The sequence below is a fragment of the Orycteropus afer genome, unplaced genomic scaffold, assembly GCF_000298275.1.
Source record: "Orycteropus afer afer isolate SDZICR_OR568_19922 unplaced genomic scaffold, OryAfe1.0 scaffold00230, whole genome shotgun sequence".
Taxonomy (NCBI): domain Eukaryota; kingdom Metazoa; phylum Chordata; class Mammalia; order Tubulidentata; family Orycteropodidae; genus Orycteropus; species Orycteropus afer.
Genome location: NW_006921817.1, coordinates 1,365,344 through 1,381,250, shown reverse-complemented (window position 1 = coordinate 1,381,250; position 15,907 = coordinate 1,365,344). Strand labels below are relative to the sequence as shown.

The 15,907-nt window shown below is 40.6% G+C and overlaps 1 pseudogene; it reads right to left on the bottom strand.

Moving 5' to 3' along the window:
* Positions 1 to 10,134: 10,134 nt before the first annotated feature.
* Positions 10,135 to 11,630, bottom strand: LOC103203793 (annotated as a pseudogene).
* Between the last annotated feature and the right edge of the window lie 4,277 nt (positions 11,631 to 15,907).

Sequence of the window (15,907 nt, the reverse complement as noted above, 5' to 3'; positions counted from 1 at the left end):
CTGTAACATAATTCTACCCTTGCTTCTCATATTGTTGTTATTAAAAATATGAAGGACAAAACATTTAGAAATATCAAGTGTGAATAACTTATTACTAGCCCTTATACTTGGATGCACTGGGAAAATCTGCTACTAAAGACCTCTTTAAAGTGTTAAGAAACAAAGATGTCACTTTGAAAACTAAGGTGCACCTGATCCAAGCCACAGTACTTTCAATTGCTTCATGTACATGTGAAAGATGGACAATGAATAAGGAAGACTGAAGAAGAGTTGATGCCTTTGAATTATGGTGTTGGAGAAGAATACTGAAAATATCACCAGCTATTAGAAGAATGAACAAATCTGTCATGGGAGAAGTGCAGCCTGAATGGCCATACTTTGTCTCACCTGCTTTGGTCATGTTGTGAAAAGGGACCATTCCCTGGAGAGGTATATCATGCTTGGTAAAGTAGAGGGTCAGCAAAGAAGGGGTAGACCCCCAATGAGATGGATTTACACAGTGGCTACAATGATGGGCTTAGACATAGCAAGAACTGTAAGGATGGTGCAGGACCAGGCTGTGTTTTTTTCTGTTGTACGTAAGGTCTCCATGAGTCGGAGCCAATTTGATGGCACCTAACAACTATACTTGTCTACACATTTTGCTTTATTAGGGATCTTTCTTTTTATGTATAGCTTTCAATTACTTTCTAGCGTCTTTTTCCTTCCCTATATAAAACTTCCTTTAGTATTTTTTTTTTTTTTTTTGTAGGGCCATTCTGGTGGATATGAACCCTCTCTGCTTCTGATTGTCTGCAAGTGTAATTTTATCCTCCTTGAAGGCTAATTTTGCTGAGTATTCTCACTTGACAGTTTTCTTTTTAAAAAATTTCTTTCAGAACTTTAAATATATCCTTCCATTGCCTTCTGGCCTCCAATGTTTTGGAGGAGAAATTGGCACTTAATCTTATTGAAGATCCTTTGCATGTGACTTTTTGCTTCTCTCTCACTGCTTTTAGGATTTTCTGTTTATCTTTATATTTTGAGAGGCTAACTATGATATGTCTTGGTGTAGATCTCTTTGTGTTTATCCTGCTTGGAGTTCTCTGATCTTGGGTTTTCAGATTAATTACCTCCATTAGATTGGAGCAATGTTCTAGCATCATTTCCTCAAATGTTCTTTCTGTCCCTTTCTCTCTCTCAGCTCCTTCTGGACTTCCCATGATGAGTATATTAGGTCTTTTGTTGTTGTCCCATAATTCTATTAAACTGTGCTTAAGTTTCTTGAACCTCTGTCCTTGTTAATCTTCAACATCTGTAAGTTTAACTAATTCTTTCTTCTGACTGATTAAATCTGTTGGTAAGTCCTTCTATTGTGTTTCTCATTTCATTTACTGTTTCTTTCAGTTGCAATGTCTCTTTTCATAGATTCTCATTTTGTTCATGCACTGTTTACCTTAGTTCTTTTAGCTTTTTGTTTATGTTTTTCCTCAGTTCTTTCATTATGTTTATTGTTAAATTATGTTCTTCCATTCTTTTCATTGTTTTGTCATCCCTAGGTGTGTTTCCACTCTCTTTGTCATGTGCATTTGTACAAGTCTTTGTTTCTCTGTTCTTTGTGTGTCTTGTGATTTTTTGTTAGAGCACTGGGATCTTTGAAGTTGTTAACTTTCTGATCCACCACCCCCCACCCAGTATTTAGTTTTTTTGTGCATACTACTTTCTGCAAAAAACCTCTTAGACGGGCACAGCCTTTCCTTTGTTTACCATTTCCTCTCCATCTCTGTGATACCTCCTTCTCCATCTCTAGTTTAATTAGTTTTAGAAAGTTATAAATCTTGGTTGTCAAATTCCAGCCTTTCCCAAACACACCAGAAAACATGCTGTGGTCAGAATGGTCCACCAGCAGGCACTGCCATTTATGCAAACCATGTACTAATCAATCTGTCCACCAGGGGGCACAATCCTATCTCTCTGGTTGTTACTCAATTCCCTTGTGTGTTTCTACAACCACAGTTTTAGTCAGACAGCCTACACCCAGAAACCCTCCTTTGGGGCTGGGTATTGCCTTCCAGTTTTGCCTGAGGTTCCTTTCTTGCTCTGTGGGGGCTGCTTATATCTGAGCTGGCATTCAGAGAAGCACAGGGAGAGTTTCAGGAGGAAGAGGGGCTGGCACTCCCCAGAAGGACCTCTAAGAGATCTGTCTTGTTCTCAGAGCCCAGCAGCACTGTGGTGATATAGAAGTCATCTGCACATAGGTGACCCACCTGCTAACTCCATTGTAGGAGAACCTTCTGTAGGATTTCATATGTAGTCCACTTGCTGACAGTTACTGTGGAGGTCTGCATTGTGGCTTTCAGAACACCTCCATAGTATGTTGACTGTGGATGTAGCCTCCACAAGAAGAAGACACCTGTTTTTAAGTCATAATCGCCTCAGTCATCAGTACTCACTGTCAACTGAAAGGGGTAGTAGACCGACCCCAGGGAGGTCTGTCTTGTTGGTGTTAGAGATGTTATCTATAGGGAGCACAGGGAGGTAGTTTGGTGCTAACTATGAGAGCAGACTTTACTGTGGGGGCTTTCTTTAGCAGTTTGCAATAGCCTGGGAACCAAAAATTACCAGGTGGGAGAGAGTTGTCATACTCCAAACTGATCCGCAGGAAGTCTACCTTGTTGCTATCAGAGCTGCCTCCCTGTAGCATGTTGGCTGTGGGTATAGTCTCCGCTAAAGATACCTGCTTCCTAGTACACAGCAGTCTCAGTCAGTAGTCCTCAGTACCAACCAGAAGTGGGGGCAGGCTAACACTCATTAACCCTCAGGAAGGTTTGTCTTTTATAATTTCAGAGACCTGAGCAATGGATTGTGCAGAGAGGTAAGTGGAGTACTGATTATGGGAGCTGGCTCCACTGCAAGGGTATTCTATAGCAATTCACACCAGGCTTGCAGATGATAGTGTCTGGGTGGAGAATGGGTTGTCATGCTTTAAATGGACCCCTAGTGAGGTCTTGTTGCTATTAGATTGTCCTCCTGTAGAATATTGGCTGTGGGTGTAGCCACCACTAAAGATACATGCCTCCCAGCACAAAGCAGCCTCAGTCAGCCATCCTCAGTGCCAACTGAAAGAGGAAGCAGACAGATCTGACTTGATGTGCCTAGATCTGTCTTGCTGGTTTCCTTCACTGTGTGGGACTTCTGTAGCAATTTACAGTAGGCTTGCAGCCTACAAGGTTTGGGTGAGAGAGGTATTGACATACTCCAAATAAACCTCCAGAAAGGTCTGCCTTGTTAATTTTAGAGTAGAAGCTTGTGGCCCTGTCTCTTTCTATAGGCAGAGGCTGTGATGGTTAGGGAAAGAGTTTCTTTTTCTGGGGCCACTTCCCCAGTTTGGAGCAGTCAGTGGCCCACGTGGCTGGGAGGAAGGGTTGGGATGGTGGGAGAAGTGATTTTCCTACTGTTTGTGACTCTGTTGATTTGTTGACTCTTGCCTGTTAGCAGTTCCCCACTGCTTTCCTCTGTTCACTGATTCAGAGCCTCTCAAAGCTAAGCACCATTTCCTTGTTGTATTTGTAGGGGAGGATCAGAAAAAATGTACATGATGCCAGTTACCATTTACATGGCTCCTCTCTGACCTCCCTCTTAGTTTTTGGTCTAGATCTGTCTTCCCAAAATCCTACTGGACACTCTTCAGAAAATTAAATTAAATGATAGGGAAAAGTTTATGTGGAGTTAAAAAAAAAAAAAAAAAGCAATATATTTATAAGCTTAAATGAGTTGTTGTTGTTGTTATGTGCCGTCGAGTCGGACCTGACTCATAGCGACCCCTCCTTGTGTTTCTGAGGCAGTATCACTACGGAAGTAGATTGCCCAATTTTCCTCCCAAGGAGTGGCTGGTGGGTTTGAATCACCAGCCTTCTGGTTAGCAGTCAAGTGCCTTAGGCACTATGCTACCAGAGCTCCTAAGCGTAAATGAAACAGTCTTGAAATGAATTATTTAGTTATCAAGATAATAACCCATTAACTTTTAGTTCTTTGAATTCAAATCAAATGACATTTGCCTGAGAAGTGGGGATTTGGTAGACAGCATGAAGTCAAAATAACAGAACTTGATCTTCTTCTCTTCCGATTGTTCCATCACAAGAGCCTGGAACAATTTGTCCGCTTCCCAGATGATATCAAGAGTTTAAAGAATGTGACTCAAAGCCTGTTCCATTTTAATGAAATAATCTGTTGATCCTGTTTTCAATATTAAATAAGCAATCAGATGTATAAGAAGCTTCTCTTCTCACTGAATTGCATATTTCTTGAGTAGCTTTCTACCCAATATTTTCTTGAATTGTTTGGAATTCAAAGTTGCCCTATCCCAGTGGTGATAGCAGTCATATTTGTCTCTGCACTGTTCCCTGACTTTTGAGATTCTATAGGCAATTTAAGCAATGTACATGATGCCAGTAACCATTTACATGGCTCCTCTTAGACTTCCCTCTTAGTTTTTGATCTAGATCTAAGTTTCCATATTTTCCACATCCAGAAGTAGCATGTTATAAAGGAAAATAGGTGGGCTTTGCAGCCAGCCAGACATGGTTTGACACCTGTTTAAGTAAATCTCGTTTCCTCAACTATAGAACAAGGTCAAAGGTTATGCTTATTTTGCTAAATTTTTGTGAGAACTTGGGTAGCATAAGTGAAATGGGGGAAATAAGTTGACCATTATCTATGTGATTTTACTCTTCTGACTTTCCAACTACAAGGCCTTTACTTTAGTACTATCTAGTCACACATCTACTTCAGAGAGGAAGATTAAGATCTCTACAAAAGGAGCACACATTAGAAAAAAATCAACAACAAGAACAAAATGGCAGGCAATGTCATTTAAACTAGGATTGTGAAGCAAAGCAAAAATATTTTGAGGGAGGCTTTTGCCCCAAGAAAGAACAAACTAAAGTTGTTTAGCTAGTTGAGTTAAAATGCAGAGTTTTATGTAAGGCACAAAGAGCAGGAGAGAACTCACCCTTTTTCAGCCCCGAAGTGATTATGTAAAGGATGTGGGGAGTGAAAGAGAAGAAATTGAGGTTGTCAGATGTGCCTGAATAGCTCTTCCTTTCTGAAACGTTCTGTATAAGTTAAAGACATGAGGTCTTTTCTTGTTGCTTGTTTGGGTCTCAGGTCATTTCGTAAGCAGCCACATACCAACCTGGAGAGCCAAACCCAAAATCCGCTGCCATCAAGTCGATTCTGATTCATAGCAACCCCCCTTTGGCTTTCCAAGGCTGTAAATCTTTATAGAAGTAGATTGCTTCATCTTCCTTCTGTGGAATGGCTGGTGGGTCAGAAACGCCAATCTTCTGTTTAGCAGTCAAATGTCTTAGGCACTTACCACAAGAGCTGCAGTATACCTAATTTAGTTGTGCAACATATTCAGGCAGAAAATGTCTTGATGTTTAGCTTCCCAGTTGACTTAGATACCTGGTACTGCTGTAACAGAAATACAAGTGAGTGGCTTTAAAAAACAGAAATTTATTTTGTCACAGTTCATAAGACTAGAAATCCAAATTTAGAGCACCAGCTATAGGGAAAGGCTTTCTCTGTCAGCTCTGAGGAAAGATCCTTGTCTCTTCCAGCTACCACAACCCCAGCTTTCCTTATCTCCTTGGCAATCTTCACATGGCATCTATTTCTCCCTGTTCATGCTTGCTTGTCTCTGTGTCTAATCTTCTCTTTTCATAACTCAGAAGTGATTAGGTTTAGGACATACCCTACACTGATATGGACTCTTTGACATAACAAAGGAAACTATTTTCCCAAAGAAGGTGACATGAACAGGTATAGAGGTGAGGATTCCAACACAAATTTCAGGGGGACACAATTCAGTCCCTAACACTACACCACCCTCTACCCAGGCTACACTGTGTTGAAAGTCAATTGGCCTGTCATGGGCTGGCTAGGGTAAGGCAAAGTGACCCACAGCAGAGGCTAAGAGTGGACTATCTGACCAGAAGACCATGGGGAGGTTAAGACAGATTGAAGATTCAGCAGGCAGTGGGAGTCATCCAGAGAGAACAGACTTGTGTTGCTCAGAAAAACTGCCCAAGGTAAAACCATGGCCCATGAGTTCATCATCCCAAAATGGCAGGTTTGGAAGCAGTTACTCTAGCAATAAATGGCCTAGAGGGAACCAGATGTTGCCAGATTTCATTCTAAATCTAACACAAACTCCTTTCTCCCCTAAACCAAAGAGGTTGTATGGCCATCTCTGAAAACCTTTTATACCACCTGTACCATCTTAGGGGGAAGACAGGAAAAGGGAAGGTGATCTGAAAGACAGAACATTCTTATGCAAATGAGATTTTTTTTTTTTTTTAAATCCAAAGGATTATTTTATTTTTTAGATTGGTCTAAGTTTAAACTGGGGTCCCGGGGTGGAGGGTGCAAACAGTTAATGTTCTTGGCTCGTAACTGAAAGGTTGGTAGTTTGAGTCCACCTAGAGACACCTCAAAAAAGATCTGGCAATCTACTTCTGAAAAATGAGCCACTGAAACCCTATGGAACCTAGCTCTACTTTGACACACATGAGGTTGGAGTCAACTAGACTGCAATTGTTTTTTTTCTTTTTTTAATTTAATCTGTGTCAGTCACTTAATTGTTTTGTTTTTCCTCCACAGAGAGGAAGAAGATAAAAGTGTAAAAAGGAAACAAAACAAATCTTTTGCCCTGGAGTTCATTCTGACTCATGGTGACCCTGTGTGTTACAGAGTAGAACTGCTCCACAGGGTTTTCTGGGCTGTAATCTTTGTGGTAGCAAATCTTTAGGCCTTTATTCCATAGAACCACTGTGTGTGTTTGAACCACTAACTATTGGTTAACAGCCAATTGCAAACTACTTGTGCTGACCAGAAAGTCTATATAGGTCTTAAACCAGATCACAGACTAAAGCTGTTGCTATGGGTGCATTTGTCCACAAGGATGTGAACAAGACTCAACTCAGTCCTATTGACTTCCACCAAAATAAGCAGCCAAGAAACTGAAAATAGGACCCAAACACAGCCAAGTCATGTTCCAAGAGTGGTTATTAACATCCATCTGTCATCTGCTCCTATAGCAATGGAGTGAGAGTACAACTGCATGGCCAAGGATGGAAACTAGCAGAGAGCCAGTAGGCACCATTTCTTTCTTTGTCAGTCATACCCAATAGATGAGGCTCTTTTCCCTTTCTAAGATCATGATGTTAGAAGCACTGAATTTAATGACAATGTGAGAAAGGACTAAGAAAATTTTGCACAAGCTAATCTAAGAACTTTCTGTAACTCTGGCAATGGTATACCAATGATACCAGCCATTTCATTTCCATGGCTACCAGGAGATAACAACAGAGACAAGCCTATGTAACATCTGAGTAAAGACATACTTTTAAACAGAGTCCTGTACTCAATTGAATTTTTAGGACTTTGATCAAGGGAAAACAAACAAACACAAAGCAAAACATGAAAGGAAATTATCCAGGCCTAAATGTTTACTTTGTACCACCTGGAACAGTATCATAAAATATCAATGATTCAGTTTGTGAAGATTCCCTGCCAAAACAATGCCTTTAAATGTGCTTGGAACATAATTTGTGTTTAATTTTAAACGAAACTGATTAAAAGTGTATATGTTTTATTTACTAACAAAGCCAAATTGCTCACTAATGTGGTTTCTTCTACCCAAGCTTTGCAATTGATGAAGTCTATATATTTAAAAAAAAAAAAAAAAACCCTAATTCTGAAGGGAAAGTAGGAATTTTCCTGCTGCCAGTTTCTTTCTTGGTTAATTAGATGGTACTTAGGGAGAAAAACTTTGGCCATGATATCTAGATAAAGTATTATTAGAGATGGCATCATAGCTAAAAACATTTAATACCCTGTGTTCCAGTCACTAGCATGCCATCTGGAGCAGCTACTTGGGAGAAATCACAGAAAACTGATAGAAATATGAAAAAATCTGCCTCACTGGATTCATTAACAAAAACAAAAACCCTCTTGATGAAAAATAGCAATTCAAGTGACATTTGTGATTCATGACTTAAGAGGAAACAAATATAGATGAAAGAATCATAAGACTAGGCTCTCTTGTAGAACTATTGTCACATCTTTACATTACAAGTTAAGTAACTTACGCAAATGAGATTTTTTTTTCCTCATTTTCCTTTGTGTAAAATAGGGATAGAAACTTTTTTTTTTTGTTACACAGCAAAAAAGTCTTTTGAGATGAAGAAGTGAAAACTAGCTATCAACTTCTAAATCTCACATGTTGTTTGTTACTGTCAAGTCAGTTCCGACTCATGGCAACCCCATGTGTGCAGAATAAAACTGTGCTCCATAGGGTTTCCAAGGCTCTGATCTTTGGGAGCAGATTGCCAGGCTTATCTTCTCAGCACTTCTGTGTGGGTTTGAACCACCTTTGAACCACCAATATTTCCACTAATAGGCAAGCATTTAACCCTTTGAGCCACTCAGGGACTCTAAAACTCACATGTTGTTGCTGCTAGGTGCTGTTGAGTTTATTCAGACACATAGTGACCCGTACATACAACATAACTAAATACTGCCCGGTCTCATATATTTGATCTTTATTTTCTAACCTAAACAAGGACGAGGCATTCTGATTAATTAATCATTTTGTTTGTAAAGTTCCAGAGAGATACATTTTTCTCATAATAACCCTGTTTTAAAAAGCTTCTCATGTTTTCTACCAATTAGATTTGGATGAGAGAACAATTGCAATACTTAAGAAGTGTTTCTCAAAAATAAATAAACTGTGGTGAATATACCTGTTGTTTACTTACTTCTTGCCAGAGGCTACATTTGGCCTGGTAGGAAATGAGGAAAGAGTGCTGGTCTCACAAACATGACTTCAGCTCCATGTGGACCCTCGAGGAAGTCAACACCAATAGAAGTATTTTGGACCAATCAAAACCAAAAACCAAATCCACTGGCATCAAGTTAATGGAACAGCTGGTGGATCTGAACTGCTGACCTTTTGGTTAGTAGCCGAGTATTTTAACCACTATACCACCAGGGATCCTCTCTCTGGACTAAAAAAAGTACCAATATGATGACTTTATGGTGAATGCTCCTCATTTTTCCTGTAGAAATGTCTTGGATTTTTTTATAATGAGGGGAGGGAGTTTGGGAGATAGACATTACTTGTGACATGATTCATTTCTTGTTTTGTTAACAGGAAGAAGCCGTAATGGCACAGAGGATAAAGTACTCAGCTGCTAATGGAAAGTTTGGAGATTTGACTACTGCAGCTACTTTGTGAGAGAAAGATTAGGCAGCCTGCTTCAGTAAAGATTTCAGCCTTGGAAACCCTATGGGGCAGTTCTTTCTCCTATACGGTGGATATGAGTTGGGATCAGCTTGATGGGGATGGGTTTTACTAACAGGACTGCTCACCATTTGCTGTTAGAAAAAAATCCATGTCCCTGTGCTGAAGCCTGGAACTTAGAAAATAAAAACAATGACAACCTTAGATTTATATTTAAAATGTATAGTTTTATAGCTTTATCTGGTTATTTTTCAATCAGTTTTTTTATGAGTTAAAAAAAAAAGGTTTTGAAATTTTTAATTGTTAAGAAAACAGTAATATAAGACTAAAGCATCTTTTAAATTTAATGATCATGTGATAATAAACTGGAGGAAAAACATAGTGTAACAGAAATAAAGACAGTTATAAATCCAGTATATTTTGTTACGGAGCTCTGGTGGCGTAGTGACTAAGGCACTTCACTGCTAACCAGGAAGCTGGCAGTTCAAACCCACCAGCCACTCCTTAGAAGGAAGGTTGGGCAATCTACTTCCTTAGTGATACTGCCTCCGAAACCCAAGGAGAGGTCACTATGAGTTGGGTCCAACTCCATGGCACATGGCAATAGCAACAACAACATACTTTGTTACAACCCAATTATATATGTTCAATAAAGAGTAGCTATGACTTCAGTTTTTATTTTTTCCCAAAGAAGATCCTTTACTGAGATCTACTCAAAACATTTCTGTCCTTAATTCAAATAAATTTCAACTCAGTTGACAGCTGAAGCAGATCAGGGTAAAGTGTTCGTAGGGCAAGGCCACCAACAACCTTGGAACAGGTCTTGACTAACACATGTGAGAATATGCTCAAGGCCTCTGTCCCATCTTCTTCAGGGTTCTATTGAGCTCCTGGAACTTATGGATCTGGCAGATGAAGAAATAACCATAGCGCCTGGCAACCTTGGTGTCTGTAATGTGGATCATGTCCTTATCAATGTAGAAGTCAACCTCGGAGGCTGACTGAAATTCACCATCTAGGGCGGAGATGCCACTGATCCACACCAGGTTCTTCATCTTGTGCTTGAAGACCAGAAGCTAGATGCGGAACTCCTCCTCCGTGAGGTCCAGGAAACCGGCCAGTTTGCCACAGGCATGGTGGTGTAGAGTTTGAGGAAGCTGCGGATGGTTGAGAGCTGGACCTGCTGTTGCACCTCGTCCCAAAACACCTTCAGCTGCTGCAGGAAGGGCTCCCTGTGGTAGTTGGGGTACACTTTGTCGTAGTTGGGTACCACAGGAGACAGGAACTTGGGGCAGGAGTAGCTGAACAGCTCCTCGTAGACATGCAGGTCACACTTCTGCAATAAGTAGCATCTTGTCGCAGTACTTCTCTCGCAGCTGGAGGTGAATGCTCTTGTCGATGTGCATGGGGTACATGGTTAGGGCGATAGCCAGCAGTGCGTGTATCTGCTCGTTCTGCTTGTTGATCATCTCATACTTGTACGTAGTCCTCTGGAACATGTTCTTGGTCCTCTGGATGTAGAGGAGGATGTTGGCAAAGACTCTGACGGCGTCCTTGTAGCAGTGCGTCATCTAGTATGCAAAACCGACGTAATAGTCTGTGGTGACCTGGCACCCAGGCACCCAGGAGTACATGCTCTTCTTGTTCAGTTCAATATTCTCCAGCACCTTGATGGCCTGGTAGTAATTTCCGAACAGGGAGTGCAGGCACAGAAACCCCACCAGGCTGAAGTAGCCAAACATCTTGTAGAGGGAGTGCTGGTCATGCTCTCCAGCCACACTCTCGGGGTCACCTCCGCTTGTGTACACCGCCAGCTGGTGGTTGATGTTGGATTTGTCCACCAGGGAACGAAGGACATTGAGGATGCTGTGAACATTCCAGATCTTGGAAGTGGAACAAAGGAAATCCATCTCTTCTTCTGACTTTTTTGGTGGTCTTACAGCAGTACTGACTGAATGACTGAAACTGGTAGATGAACTCATCAATGATGTCCCAGAGCCACTGGTTGGGCAGTTCAAGGGGAGCAGGACCATCAGCATTAAAGATGTAGTTAAAGAGATTACAGTAGTTGTAATTGTATTCAAACCTCTGCTCCAACGAAGGTCCCCCACTGACTTTGGCATATATGTGCCTGTAGTATAATTCTTTGTTCAGAATCAGGAAGACAGCATCATTACCAACCTGAGGAGCAATGGCTTCCGCCTCAGGCCAAGGTGTATTCTTGAAGAATCTTTCAGTCCATCTGAAAGTTTCTGCTTGGTCCAGCTGTTCTCATAGATGTCCTGGATCTCATACATCTTCTGGTCAATGACATCACTTGAGACATGACTGGCATGCAGCTCATATACCTTCTGATCAATCAAATCCGAGACAGTTTTATGGAAATACTGGATGAAGTTTTTGATCACTTTGTGGATCACCTGATAGGTCTGCTGCTCATACTGACGTTTCTAAGCCAGGTCCTGCTTTGGATCTCCTGTGTGCATATCGCAGTCACTTGGGTAAGCATAGGGGTCATACACAGCCTCAGACTCATAATCATTAGCTGGATAGGACAAGGCTGCGGCGGCCACGAACACTGCCTGAGAGACTGAAAGGAGCAGCTTGCGCCAGTGTGCTTAAGCCGGAAGCGTGGTAGTGTAGTGCCTAAAGCACTTGACTGCTAACCAGAAGGCTGGCGTTCAAACCCACCAGGCACTCCTCGGAAGGAAGGTTGGGCAATATACCTCTGTAGTGATACTGCCTTGGAAATCCAAGGAGGGGTTGCTATGAGTCGATCTGACTAGAGGGCACCTAACAACAACATGACTTCAGCAAACAATAACTCTGCCCAAAACAAAACTCAGGGAGAAAATGTATTTCAGCCAACAGTTTTTAAACATGTGGATGAAGCTATTACCTGGGCCCATCAGGAATGCTGATGAGAGAAGGCTCTGTATTTCCTTGCCTTTCTGGGTCATTTTAGGAACTGATTCCATCTACAGCAAAGGAACTATTACTTTGTTGATCTCTAGAATGGTAGTCATTAAGCAGCTGCAAGTTGGATTCCATAGTACAAGTGACCTAGTAAGTGTTTGTGTAATATACCTATTGGCTTCCTTTACATGAGTCACATACACAGTATCTTATCCCCTCCTCTGTCACTTTGGGCAACTCATGCACTGACCCCAGTATAACAAATGCTAGCCCATAGCCAAAAAGTACTCCATAATTACACAGACAGAGTTCCTATTAGAGAATGTGATACATTTAGTGCACAATGGACTTTGATATCTTGAAAACTTAAATGCTCTTTTATCACTGTTCAATTTCAAAATCCTACATCATTCAAGAGCTTCCATGAACTACTCTTAACATTCCTTTCCAGCTTGGCTGCACCAACTCCCTCTCATATTATCTTAGACTTTTGCAAAGCTAGAATACTAGGATTTCTTTTTTCTTTTTCTTAATACCCTCTTATTTTTCATTTCACCTACAACAACCTACTTCTCTTCCACTTCTGTAATTCAAAGGTAGGGGACTATACAAAAGTGTAGCTTATTGGGGGTAGCCCCAGGAGGTGTCCACCACAAGACTAGAAGGTTGACTTTGACTAAAATACTTTATCTCTCCAAAAATGTAAGTAAAATTTTAACATGTGCTCAGTCTTGATGCTGCCTATACAGAGATTGATTATATTGTTTCTAGACATTTCACTATAATTGAAATAATTAAAAATGAAAGGAACCACAATTTTTTTTTTTTAAAGAATTGATAAGTAGGCTCACCAACAAAGCATAGTTCAAAAGGCCAATAGAAACAGAAGAGGAGAAATCAGAAAGGAGTGAGGCTTGAAGATGACATCATTTTATCTGCACATCTGATTCTGGTTGCCCCAGAGAAGTATACTCCTATGGCCTGCTTTTAAAAACGACTGTGCCTTGGGATCCAATGTCTGTCCTTAATACCCAACTAACAAAACACATCTGTGTTATTTTTTCACTTGATGAAATAGTAGATGTGTCCCTATGCTTCCCAACGACTGGTATTAGTAACTGCACAGCAACTGGCTTATCTTCACAGTTGCCATCTAAGAGCAAATCCAAGAAAACCAGTCTCCAGGATCATAAAACACATTTCCGTTCTCAGTGCTACAAAAGGAAAATTAACCCCACTGCCACTAACTTGTTAAATGGTCCTAGGTAACAGAAAGTGATGGTATCAGACATACATCTAGTCAAACATGTCTTAAGTCTATGGCCCAAACTGTAAAAATTCATTTACTGTACTAGGAGCTAGCAAAGCATAACAAGTTTGAACGAGATTGAACAGACTGGAGGTTTGAATTATATAAACATGTTTTGGTGCCAAGAGAAAACATTGTAGAGTGGTTTAAACAACTCAAAGAATAGAAAGTCTGAGTAGATTTTTAAACAGGGAAGGAGAAACTAGTCCCTTTCTAGAAAAGTAGGAATGGTGAGAGTATTCATAGTTCATTAACATTTTCAAACTCTCTCTTCCTTGACACCCTACTCATGTTATGTTAGCTTGACATTTGATTTGCATTTAATTTAAATGGTTTCATTTGTTTGGTTGTGTGACCAATTTCATTAAAAAAAAACCAGTGAAAACGAACACAAAGAAAAATTGGAAGGTGCTTCTGGGAGCACCATCCCCATGGAGATGCAGGGGATTCAAGTCCTCCTTCTCTAGGTACGAATGGGGCACAGAGAAAAATCACACTATGTAGGCCTCTCTGTCACACTACTTTGATTCCTCTATGAGATAAGTTTAATTTGAATAGGGTTTATCTTTATAGGGAAAAGAAATTTGCAACACAATATCCTGGTGACAGGAAAAGGACTATGAAAAGGTAGTTGCAGTGTGACCTCCTCAATCATAGTTTTAAAAAGTTTATACATTTGTTCTATATTTATGAACCTCAGATGCTTTGACCCTGTATGGAAGAGATACTTTTTCTTCCTGCTGAAAGCCTTGCAGAATTATTACCTTAAAACGTATATTAGTTATCCATTGCTGTGTAACAATTTACCTCAAAACTTAGCATTATGGAATTCCAGTAAGATGGCAGAAAAGGCAGACAAACTATACAGACCCTCTTCAACAAAGAAAAGGGGAATCAATTACAGATACAGAAGATAATCATGGAGCACTGAGCTTTGAAAAGAAGGATATAGAAGTGGATTAAACTCCACCTAGAAGAAGAACCTGCATGAAAACACTGAGAAAGGAGACATACAGAGCTGCGATCTGTCAGCTATCCTGATGGCACGGACAGCTTAGATATCACCAAGTGTTGTTGTTGTTATTGTTTGCCGTGGATTGGGACCTTATTCATTATTCATAGTGACCCCTCCTTGGGTTTCCAAGGTGGTATCACTGTGGAAGTAGATTGCCCAACCTTCCATCTGAGGAGTGGCTGATGGGTTTGAATCACCAGCCTTCTGGTTAGCAGTCAAGTGCCTTAGGCACTATGCTACCAGAGCTCCCTAAGCGCCATTAGGACCTAAAAATTAACCTAAAAATCGGCCCTACTAGTCAGGGGCTGCATGCAGGACTGCACTGGTGGCTGGTGAATAAAAGGGGAAGCAGTGAAGAGGAAGGTGGGCTGAGCTATGGACTTTTGCCTGTCCAGAGGGCACAGCCATTTTGAATGTTTACAAGTGGTTAGACCTTTTTGGATATTTAAAGCAACAGCATTCTCCTAGATTCCAGGGACTTCTTAAGAATATGCTCCACTCACTGGGAACCACAAGGACATTCTGGACACAAATGACTGGAAAGGTGTGGTATTCCCCTTGTTACTCATATACTCATATCCTCTTGGTGAATGAGGTGCAGCCATCCATCAATCCTGCCCATCTTCTTGGCCAGCAAGTCTGTGTGCCTAGATGGAGCCTGGTTCCCCTGCCCTACCCTGCCCAGATTTTTGTTTTTTTTTTCAGTTTGTTTGCTTTTGTCTGTCATTATTATTATTATCATTGTCCTTTTTATGATTATTATTTATTCTTCCTTTCCTAGGTTCTAGTTTTTAACTTTTTCTCTCTTCCCTGTTCCTGGTTCCCATTTTTTTCTTTCTCATTGTTAATCCCATTCCTTGTTCTTCTTTTTTCATTTTTCACATTTCTTTTCTTCATTATTCTCCTACTCGGCCTTTTCTGTCTGATTGAATTCTCCCTTGTTTTTTTGGTTTTTTTTTTTTTTTTCTTTTTCTCCTTTGGTTATTGTTCCTGTGTGTTTACATGGTTTGTTTTTTGTCCACTTGCTTCTACTTTTTTTGATGGTTATTTAATTGTTGTTTTAGTCTAACTGAGTGGGAGACAGAAACAGTGCCCATACGACACAACTACACCTGCATCTCCTGCAGTTCCACTTACTGAGTGAGAGCCACCACATCTTTCTCCACCAACTGGCCAATAATAAACAATCACCAAGAAGAGTTTGACTCACCCTTAACTTCTGTTCAAAAACAGTTAACAGAGATCTAAATAAAATAACGTCACAATGTCTCAGAGACAACAGTCCACCCCAGTCTACACAAAGAAGCAAGATAAAGTGGTAGAAACAAGGGAGCAGGATACAGACCCAGAACACATCCCTGAGGAAGAAGCAGCATTGGAA